The sequence below is a fragment of the Chamaea fasciata genome, unplaced genomic scaffold, assembly GCF_029207755.1.
Source record: "Chamaea fasciata isolate MVZ Bird 193981 ecotype frontalis unplaced genomic scaffold, bChaFas1.0.hap1 SCAF_24, whole genome shotgun sequence".
Classification (NCBI taxonomy): Eukaryota; Metazoa; Chordata; class Aves; order Passeriformes; family Sylviidae; genus Chamaea; species Chamaea fasciata.
Genome location: NW_027094109.1, coordinates 2,027,379 through 2,038,870, shown reverse-complemented (window position 1 = coordinate 2,038,870; position 11,492 = coordinate 2,027,379).

Here is an 11,492-nt window from a genome sequence, read left to right as displayed (position 1 = left end):
ACACTGGGAGCTGCTCATGATGAAATAATGGTGAATGGAGAGATTTTGGTTCTCTAGAAGCCATTTGCTCCGGCTGCTGCTGAAAAGGCAAGAGCCATCCACGTGCCATGGATCAGGGACAGGCCATGCTTGATCTCCGGTGTTTGCACAGAGCAGAGCCCTCTGTTTGTGAGCTCAGCCTCTGATCCCAAGCCAGGCCATGCTCCTCTGTCCCTCTCAGTGCCAGTGGCTGCTCTTCCATGTCCATTTCTGTGACAACACCATCAATAACTCCTGTGGAGCAGAGAGGGAGCTGTTCTGGAGGACTCTGTGGCACTTGGTTCACAAGGAAATGCATCTCTGTGGGCATCACCTCAGTGTGGCCTCAATTCTGTAAAATTTGAGGCATGTTTGACTGAAAAGAAATGTTTCAAACTGAGTCAATGAAATCAGCAACAGAGAATCGGTGCTTAATTGTTCATTTTCCTTCCCCAGCCTTTCTTCTCCTACCCACGTCCCCATCCCACTTCTGGCCCCTGGGGCGCCCACAGGGAGGAGGGCAAAGCTGAAGGGGGGCTGGCAGAGCTCTGAATTGAAGGATGGGTTCTGCCTTTATTTCACTCCAAAGTTCACAGACTTAGGCTTCCATAGAAAATCCCCATTTCCACCCCCACCATCTCAAGGGCTTTAACAGAGCCCAGGGAGGGACCTACTCCCTGCCCAAGGGGGCTGAGAGCAGACGTGAGGGCCAAGGGCTGGGGAGGAAAAGCCCTGAGCTGGAGCAGCCCCAGGCAGGGTGAGCAGGGAGATCTCTGTCCCTGGAGATGCTCAGGGGGCTGGGAAAGGTGGGAGCTCCATGTCCTGGAGCTGGGCGTACAAGCAGGGCTGGGCTGGGGAGATCTGCCCTGCTCCAGGGCAGAGGCTCAGCAGAATCAGCAGTGCTGGAGTGAAACAAGGAAGCAAAAGAGGTTTTTTCTCCAATTTTTTTTTCTTTTTCCTTTTTAGTAATTCGTCAACAACCTTTGCGAGAAAAAGGTCAAAACTGCACAAGTGTCTCCACTTCAGCATCATTCCCAAAACAGCAAAATAGAACTAAAGCAACAAGTAAAAAGAAACATCATCAATATAAACATCTGCTCTGACCCCCCTTTGCTTTTCTTCCCTTTCCACTTTCCTCCCTTGCCTTTTCCCTCCTTCCCTTCCCACTCCCTTCCTCTCCCCCATTTCCCTTTTGCTCCACCCGCTCCCTTTTTCCCCCTCCTTTTTTTTTTTGTTTCTGCCTTTCCCTTCCTGTGTTCAGAACTGTGAAATATCCCAAATCTACCTGGGGTCACCTCAGAGGTGTTGAGATGGGCCCAAATCCTTCAAATCATGGCATCAAAGACTACAAATAAATTTGGGGACAAGAACGGGGGCAGGATTTGTTCAAAACACCCCCGCAGGCTCCAAACTTCTGAATATTTATTGCGATTGAATAATTAAACAGCACTGTAATGCTTTATATGTATGGATATGGATTTAAGGCTGGTAATTAACAAGCTGCATTAAGATGGTTTCTCCAAGGATGTTTCCCTGTGGATCCCAATGTGCTTCCCAAGTGCTCCAGGGACCAGGTTTTACTTTAACAAGGTGTGAAGTGCCAGGGAAGGCCAGTTGTGGCAATAAATCCAGGATTTTGGCATCATTCCCATGTGACCCCTTTGCTGAATCCCAGTGTTCCCTCATCTCACAACCAAAATACTCCGAAATATCCCCCTTGGACAGGGCTCCAGGGTGGAAATCACCTTCTGAATGTGGTTTGGCCGTGGAAGTCAGCTGGAAGGGCTTCATTTGACTTTTATTTCATTTTTTTCAAGTTATTTTATACCCCCAAGTGTGTCTCAGCTCACAGGTTTTCAGCTTCATGACACTCCTCATAGAACAACATGAGGCTTAAAGTGTTTCAGAAACATAAAGTCCCAGGACAGGACTTGGAGGCCCGGGACAACCCACACTTTTGTAAAAAAAAATCAATTTCATCCACATCTTATGAAGCAAAATCATAAAAATGCCCATTTTTTTCATCACCTTGTCTCACACCATGAAATTAAAAAAAAACGTTTTTCCTCCACTTCCCACCTCAGGAAGAGTTTTAACTCTCCCAATAATTTAATCTTCAAACTCTTGTCACCCTGTAAAGCGTGTTTTTTAGGGGAAAATTTTAATTAAAATCTACTAAATTCTGGGTGCTGGAGGTGGAGGGAGGGTGCTGCAAGATGAGGGACACTCACTGTGGCTCCAGGGAATTGCTGTTTCGACTGGAACTGCTCCAAAATGTTCTGTGGGTTAGAAAGGGGTGAGAAGGTGTTGCAGTTCTGGTTTCTTTATCTCTGCCGAGGTCAGGATGAAAGACGCAGGAGATTTCGAGTTCAAATTTGGATGTTTATTATTTCTTATCTATCTTTTCTATCTATCTGTAGTGCTTCTAACTCTTTCCAAGGTTATTTAAGCGATAATTACTCAATAACGAGGTGACACCTATATTATTTATGCTTTTGACCCGACAATGACCCCCCCCAAGGCCCGCAATGCAGGTTTTTTTCACCCAATTACAGAAAACCACCCAAACCCATGAAGAAGAAGGAAGAAGAAGGTGAAGAAGGACTTAGACAACGCCCAAAATCCTCCACCTTAACTCACATGTATCACTATATACCAAAATCTTAAATCTAAATTTCCAGCATTCCAACAAGAGGGGGGGCATTTGAGGCAGCATTTCATCACTCCGTGCGGTGCTATTGCTGCCTTTTGGTTCTCTTCTGCCTTGACAGCAGAGCAAAGACATCTAATCTCTTATCCTTCAAACTCTGATGGACTTTGAAGCCGCTTTATTCCCCCTGCTCCTCTCCCGTGGCAACAGAACACGTTCCCCAGACGTGACGGGGTGGCCACAAAGGGATGTTGACCTCAGCCCTGGGACTGGTTGCCAACAGCAGAACTCGGCCCTCAGACCTGCCCGTGCAGCCCCATGACATAACCAGGTGGCTCTTGGAAATGACCACGTGCCAGCGAGGGAATTCGTGCCCTCAGCCACGGCCAGGTGCCGCCCGTGCAGCATCCTTTTCTCCCTGAACCCCCCAGACCAAAGTAAGCACTTTGATTTAAGGAACATTGTTTGTCTTTACAGGGAGAACTCCGAGCCCTGCAGGGCGTTATTTAATGGTTATTTTCAAGGTTATTTTCAGGCCTTGGTGTTCACTCCTGCACCTTAATTGGTGAGAACTGTGCTCCTTTGGGATCAGTGAAAATAATATGGAATTGTTGGGGTCTAATTTAAGGGTATTTATTAAATTCCCTTGTGCTGCCCAGTGGGATTCCTGAGCCCCCCGGGAGCATCCCCGAGGTCAGGGGCTGCCATCCCTCGTGGCTGTGATCACTGGCTTTGATTCAGATAAGCCTTATCACAGCGATCCGGGCAGCTGCAAAACATCTTAATGCACATTTTTCCCCCACCGGAGAAGGACAAGGGGGGAAATCTTCATAAATATCATTTTGGGGGATGATAGCAGGAGATAATTTTATCTTTAGAGTTTGCTGATGTAGTGGATGCTTTCTTTACTGTTTTTCCTAAATTTTATTAGTAGTTTCACAGTGCTGCGCCTCCAAATCCAGCTCAGGTCTGAGGAAAAGAGGGAAAACCCCCCAAAACACAGTTCCCCAGATCTGCTCATCAAAAGGGGTTTAGGAGGAGGAGGAGGCCTGGTGCTGATTCCATGTTATCGTCCGGGATGGATCCTTCCAAACCCATTTTGCCACAGTGGGATTTTAGGGATAAAAGTGCATAAGTTAGTGATGTTAAAGGTGAATTCCTGCCAAGCTTTGCCAGCATCTGGCTCCAGGTGTTCCCGGTGTTTAAGATCCCCAGGATCATCCCAAGCCAAGCACAGCCAGCAGGGCACCAGTGCCCCTTGGCCAGCTGAAAATGAACCAAAATCCTGCTGGTTTGGGTTTCAGTGTGAAACGTGAGCTCCTGCTGGGAGAACTCGGAGTGAAATCCATCCAGTGGACAGATGAGGTTCAGAACTCCTCCAGGTTCCTGGTTGTGGGTTGATGGAGCCTCCACTTGAGGTGCCTGCTGGTCTGGTCACCAGCATCATCATCATCATCACCATCATCTCTCCTGACATAACATTCTCTCTCTGTTGTTTGCAGTTGACAGAGGTGCCAACAACAGCTGGGGCGTGCCAGATGTACTTTAGTAAGTCCCACAGGCTTGGGGTGGGAAAGGGGATTCCACCACCCTCGATCTCCAGCAGGGCTTCTCTGGTGCTGGGCTGGGTCTCCCAGAGCCAAAACCCACCTGAGGTGTCCTCCAAAAGTCCTGAAATGGGTGGAAAACATCCTCCAAAGGTCTGGAATCTCCCCAGTAGTACAGAGAATAATGATGGAATGGGAATAAACCCCAGCTTTCAGTTATTTTACCCGGAGCTATGGCATTTAGGGCTCCTTTTGCTGCCCAAAAAATATTTTGCCAAGTGGTTCATTTCTTATTCTGAGCATGAAACTGTCGATAATTGTTGGTTTGTACCATTATGGGGGAAAGGAGAATAAAGGGTGTGAGTGGTATAGGAGGCAAAAACTGGCCTCTGAGAACCCACTTGATCATTTAAATTGGTCACAAAACATAATTCTCGGACCATAAATGGATCTTGGATCATTAGTTGTAGCATTTATTAACATTAATTTGTTAATTAGGGGTTGGCACTGCCTCCTTAAACCTTTTTCTGGTTTTTGCAGCAATCCTCAGGCCGTGAACAATTTTTTGCCTGGATCCAGAAAGGTGAGTGACAACACAGCTCCCTCCCCAGACCCACACAACTTCTGTAACACAAACATTTTCTTTAAAGAAAAATTGGATTTTCACATCAAACCTCCCCAGAGGTCATGATCTTTTTAGGTCTGAGCTCCTGCCGCTGCTCATGTGGTACAGCCAGCAGAGATTTTGGGGTGTTTTGAGCCAACACTTGAACAGGCAGAGCTGCTGCCCAGTTGCTGTGGAGAGCCTGGTGCTTTCTGAAGCTGCCCCTCACTGCTGCACCTTCTTTTTATTCCCCCATTTTTTAAAATTCTGCACCAAATAACTGTTTGTAATTCCAGATTGACCGTGCTGTTCTCTTAGCACAGAGGATGCAGCTGATGCCTTGGGATTTGAGCTTTTCTATTTTTCATCTATTTGTAATCTTGCAATTCTTTACTGTGTAACTCCAAACTCCACACACACTGTGAGCTGCTGCTTCCCCATTTTGGGCAGACACAACAATTCCTCTCCAGGTCTGGCTATCAGGGACACCTCACTGCCTCAGGCTGCAAGAGATGTAAAAAAAAAGTGAGTTGGGGAGGAGCAAACTTGGGGTAAAAGACTTCATTACCTGGAGCTGAAATTGGCAGATTAACCCCCAATGTGCAAATGGACCAAACTGATCAAAGTGCGGAAACCTGTGACCCATGGTCCATTTTGGGTGTAGCCCCTGGGAGGCTTCATTTGCCTGAAATCACAGAATTCACAGAATCACCAGGTTGGAAGAGACCTTTAAGATCATCGAGTCCAACCCAGCCCTGACACCTCAACTAAACCCTGGCACCAAGTGCCACATCCAGTCTTGTTTTAAACACATCCAGGGATGGTGACTCCACCACCTCCTCAGGCAGGTCATTCCAGTACTTTATTATTCTTTCCATGGAAAACTTTTCCCTAATATCCAACCTATATTTCCCTTTGCCCAGCTTGAGACTGCCCTCTCGAAAGACACCAACCCTTACCTGTCTACAGCCACATTTCAGGAGATTTTGGAGAGTGATAAGGTCACCTCTGAGCCTCCTTTTCTCCAGAAATGTACCTGAAGGCCCTTCAGTAAATATAACCCGAATAAATATATTATAAATATAATATAAATAATATAATTTTATTCCCCTAATTTTGTCTGGCCTCTGTTTGTAGGAGAAGGGCATCACAGCCGGCGCCTTTTCTGAAGGCGCTGGGGTCGGCCTTTCCTAAATCATTCCTCGGAGAGCTTTTTATTCCCATCGCCTCCAACTCCCTGGGTGTGTTTCTCCTCCCTTTCCCAGGTGTGGGAGCCCTCCCCGAGCTGGGAGCTGCCCCAGGCAGTGGGGCCAGGCCAGGACCTGCTGCAGCAGTGCCTGTGGGCGGCCGGCATCGCCGAGCAGCTGCTGGAGGCCGAGGCCAAGCGGGACCCGGGCAGCCTCCAGCCCTCCGTGCCTCCCCGCAGTGCCCCGCAGAGGTTCCCTGGCGGAGCCCCGGGCCGGCAGCCGCTCCTCCAGCCCTTGGTGCGGCACCTGGGGCCCTTCCCCGGCCTCCAGCTGGGCGTGGGGCCGGCCCCGCCCGGGGGACAGCAGGTGACGGTCGCAGCCCCGCCAGCGCCGCAGGTCGCGCTCCTGCAGCAGGCAAGTGCAGCCCTGGCCCCAGAGGACGCGAAAGAACCACACTCACCCGTCAAGTTGAGAAGTGAGGAGACAAAGAAAGTTTATTATGATTTGGGGTTTTTATAGGGTTTGGAGTTAGTTCAGGGATTGGGGGGCTAGAGTAACACCTCTCTGACCCCAGCGGTCAACTTAGAAGTCCATCAATGAATGAGCATTTACAAAACATCAGTCTTTGTTTTTTGTTACAAGTGTGAGAAAGCTCCAGCCCAAGAATGAAAATTCAGGGCGACACAGCCCTTTAGTGAGGGGACCTCCATCCTCTCCGGACACGCTTTTGTCCTTCTGTGCTTTGAAGCTCTGGGTTCTAGTTTTGTTGCGTGTGGTTTTGTGTCGGTGCGGGCAGGAACAGGACGGGGTAACTCTTCTCAGTCTCTAATGAAGCATCAGTCTCATGACAGGATTTTGCACAGCTAAAGGATGGCAGCAGGTCACGCTCTGCCCGCAGCAGCCGCAAATTTCTTCGTTACAAAGCATCTTAAAAGTTTTCCAGCCAACAACATATTGTTAAAGCTTACAGACAATTGTTCTAATTAATCAATTATAGCACGTGTACACTTGCTTTGAATAATGTTCATTTGCAGGTTTTTCTATTAGCAATACGCAGTACCCTTGTTAAGCTTAAGACCTTCTGCTATTTTGTCAGGCACGCATTTTCTGCAGTGTTAAGATTTATTCAAGCCAAACCTATAAACTCAGGCTTTGTTTCCCATGTCCTTGTTTGCTATAATACTGTATCTTTTTTAGTTTCAAACTTTTCAGTTGCAGCATATTCTGAGTTTTCAGCTTTTTCTGTCTGAGGCCTGCTTTTTCAGCTCCTAAAAATCCTTTTTACTTTCAGTGTTTCCCACATGGTTTGTTGCTTGAGGTTTTTTTTTTAGTTATTTTAGTTCCGTTTCTGTTTCTTTAGAATCCCCATGGATTCTAATTTTTGCTAATTCTTTTAATTCTTTTAATTAAGCGTCTTTTGGGGGTTTTTTATTCCTTTCAGTTCTATTGTTTTAGTCCTGTTTCTTTAGTTCTTTCATCTGGGAAGGGGGAAGAGGGATGGGGCAAAGATCCCAATAGATGAGCTTTTATTTGGCTCAGTCTTCACCTCCCTCTGCAGCCACCCTATTTGTGGGTTTGGGGCACATTTCTGGAGTTCAGACCCTGGGAGGAGCAGCTCTGCAGCACCTTTTTTCAAATCCTGGAGTCCTTAAGTTTGGAAAACCCTCGAAGATCCTCAAATTTGACCCTTGCACCGGAGAATTCCTTCCTCCTCACGCACTCACACCAACCCCAGGCAGTTTGCGGGTTAAAAACCACCGGATTTAGGGCGCGTTTTCATTTTTTTGTGTTGCTTTTCACCCTCCGCAGGTGCCGTAGAGTATCATCCCGCAGGCGAAGCAGCCCGGCCCCACCACACTGGCCCTGCTCCCCAGCCCAGCCTCCCACGTCCTGGGGAGTGGCCACAAAGCCACTGGCCACCCCCCTTGGGCCACCCTGTCACCCTGCGGCCACCAGCAGCCCCGAGGCTGTGGCACTTGAGCTGTGGCATGGGGAAAGCTGCTGGGGCCTGGAGCCGAAATGGGGGAAACTGGACTCTTGTTTATTTTTAATAAACTCCTGATGGAAAGTGCTGCAAGAAGCCGCAGTGAGGTTATTTGGAGTTAAGGCGTGAGTGTAAGCACATCCCCGGTCTTGTTTTGTGTCTGTAAGATATCATCACCCTCATCCCTGAGGAGAGGAAAACCTTCTCCAGCGTTTCTGTCCCCATTTCTGCTGGGAACTCGGGGGTCCTTGTGCCATCCAGCAGCCCCTTCAGGTGAGGAGCTGGCTTTCCTGGCAGTGCTCCTTGTTTCCAAGTTTTCCCACTTTGTTTCCAAGGTTTTCTACTTTATTTTCCCTATAAAGTTTGTTGTCCGATTTTCTCCTCCTTCCCAGTTTTGTCCTTAGTTTTCCATTTTTTCCCATCTAATTCCCATTTCCCCCCTCTATTTCCAAATATTTCACCTTCTTTCCCAGCTTTAACCTTTATTTTCTAGTGTTCCACTTCCTTAGGTTTCCTTATTTCCAAGTCCTCCACTTTATTTCCAGGATTTTCCACTTTTTATTTCCAAGGTTCCTTTTTTTTTTTTCTCTTTCAAGTTTCCCCCCTTCACTTCCACGTTCCTCCACTTCATCTCTAAGTTTTCTGCTCCCTTCCCAAGATTTCCCCCTTCATTTCCCAAACTTTTCCCCTTGATTTTCATTTTGTTTTTTCCCCGTGAAAGCCCAGGAGAAACGCTGCGACTGTTCTTTGCACGGTCAGCAATTACGGGTGCCAGAGCAGAGGAGGAGGAACTCAAAGTGAGAGACAGGGTACAGGATAAAGAAAGACGGTGAAAGAAACACCCTCGTGACATGCTACAGGGTCAGAGAAACAACAGAAACACCAAGGGGCTACAGGACAGAGATGCAAGAATGCAAAAATGGTGTCTGAGAGTTGGAGAGCAAATGAGAAAACAGCCACGGGCAGAGCGAGGGAGGACCTAAAAGAGGGGGACCAGGAGCTGGTCAGGGCGAAATGGAAAAAGCAGGTACAGGAGAGAAAGGAGAAAATGCAGAGGTGTGGGAAAGGGGAGGGAAAAGGTACGCCCCAGGACACAGAAAAGGCAGCAGTTACAGCCCGCAGCTCTCGGTTTCGGTGCTCCGGGGAGCCTTGACGAGTCCAGGCGCTCCTTTCTCCCGCCAGGCCGTTCCCGGGGCTCCCCCGGGCCGTTCCCGGGGCTCCCCCAGGCCGTTCCCGGGGCTCCCCCAGGCCGTTCCCGGGGCTCCCCCGGGCCGCTCCCGGTGCCCAGCCAGGCCGCTCCCGGGGCCCGGCCGTGCTGCCGGTACCGCCGGCGGGGGCACCGCGGGGACACCGAGCCGCAGTTCCGCGCTGTGGCCGCTCGGCGGCAGCCGCGAGCGTGGGAACTGCCCGGAGCTCGGGGGGACGCGGCGGGAGAGCCCCGAGGGGACACGGGGGGACACGGGGGACACGGGGGGACACGGGGGACACGGGGGGACACGATGGGGACACAGAGGGACACGGGGGACACGGGGGGACACAGAGGGACACGGGGAGACACAGAGGGGGCACAGGGGGGACACGGGAGGACATGGGGGGACACAGAGAGGGGGCACAGGGACACAGGGGACACCGGGGGGGCACAGAGGGGACACAGGGAACACACAGGAGAGACAGAGGGACACAGGAGGGACAAAGGGGACAGAGAAGGGACATACGGGGTACACGGGGAGACAAAGGGAGGACACATGGGGGGACACAGGGGGACACGGGGGGGACACGGGGAGTTTTGTTTTTTGTTTTTTGGGGGTTGGTTTGGTTTGGTTTGGTTTAAACACCTCCCCCATGAAGTTTCAGGCATTTTGGGGCGTTTTTGTCATCCTCAGAAACTCCCTGCCGGGCTGGGAAGAGCTCCCAGGACTCAGGACAGTCTCTAGTTAGACACCCTCTGTCTCTCTGTTCAGCTTCTTATATCATAAAAGGCCTTTGTGTTATGTGTTATATACAACTTTTTAGTTTGAAATAAATTTATATCCATATATATATATATTCAATATATGTAAAAAGGAGATTTTTTTTCTCTATTTCAACTCCTTACACCCATATTTACAGAGCTTTGGGGGGTTTGGTTTGGTTTTTTGGGTTTGTTTTGTTTCAAACACTTCCCCCATGAAGTTTCAGGCTTTTGGGGGCATTTTTGGCACTTTGGAGCATTTTTGTCGCCCTCAGGAGCTCCCTGCGGGGCTGGGAAGAGCTCCCAGGACTCAGGACATGAAGGACAGCGATGGTGCAGCCCAAATGTCTCCACTCTTCCCCTCTCTGATGAGCTCATCTGCACTGGGGGGCTCCGGGGCCAAGGACGCTTCTCTGGCTGGTTCATTCAACACCTGGAAGTTGTCCTTGACACACCCCAGGATCCCCTGGACTGCTCCCGGCCTGCTGTGCTGCCGCCTCAGAGGACACCTGGTGACTGGAACCCCACTTTGGGGCGAATGATGACCCTGGAGACGCAGAGCAAGGCCTCTGAGACCAGCACCCCTGGGCTGGCAGCTGCAGCAGAGCCCTCCTCATGGTGCCCCTCTAGGGTCAGGTCCCCTCAGCTGTCACCTGCAAGCCCTCAGGCCCTGAATTCCAACGGGGCTGCAAAGCTTTTGGGGCGAGGGACACCTTCTGAAAGGGCCAATGATTTTTTTACCACAATGATTAGGTTAAACATCACGCAGACACACTTATACGTTTTACAGCATCTCTTGCTTGTAGAAGTTTGATTCAATCTTCTTTTCCTGTCCACCAGACTTGATCCAATCTTCATGTAATCTTCAAAGCTCTGTTTGTTTTTGCCAAAGCATCTTGGTTATCAAACTGACTGTGCTAATTAAATCTACAGTACCCTCTGTCCCATGTCCATGATTTATTGCATGGCTAAATCAGTCTCACGAAGGCAGAGTTGTTACAGTTCGTGCCATTATGCAGAAAGACTTCTAGCACAGGGTCCCCAGGTCCTAAGCAGAAGTGGCAGCAGCGCAGCAGCAGCAGCAGCAGCATCCTTCCATGATCTGTGTGTGTGTTTTCCCTCCGAGATATCTAGCATGCTCAAAGCAGTGCATTTTTATTCTAGTTTTAGCCAATCAGGTACAAACACAATCCTATTAGTGTCTTGCTGGACCTGTCCAAACCTAACACTGGTGGACAAAAGTGGTCGTAATGTCTTACACAAATTCTACGTACATCACTCCATCTGTTCCATGCAGGAATGCCAGCAAGGCTACATTATCTTTTCCTTATGTCTACCACTTAGTTAACTTTGTGAAAGGTGATGGTACTGAACTTTCAACTAGGCTTTAGGGCTTTTTCTTACTAACTAATACAGTCTCTTATTTGCTTAAAGCACTTAAGCATAGATATATTATATATATGCGTCATCTATATATATACAGCATTATAGATATAGCATTATAGATGTTCTCTATTATTTAAAACCAAACTTACATTGCTACCTCATGTC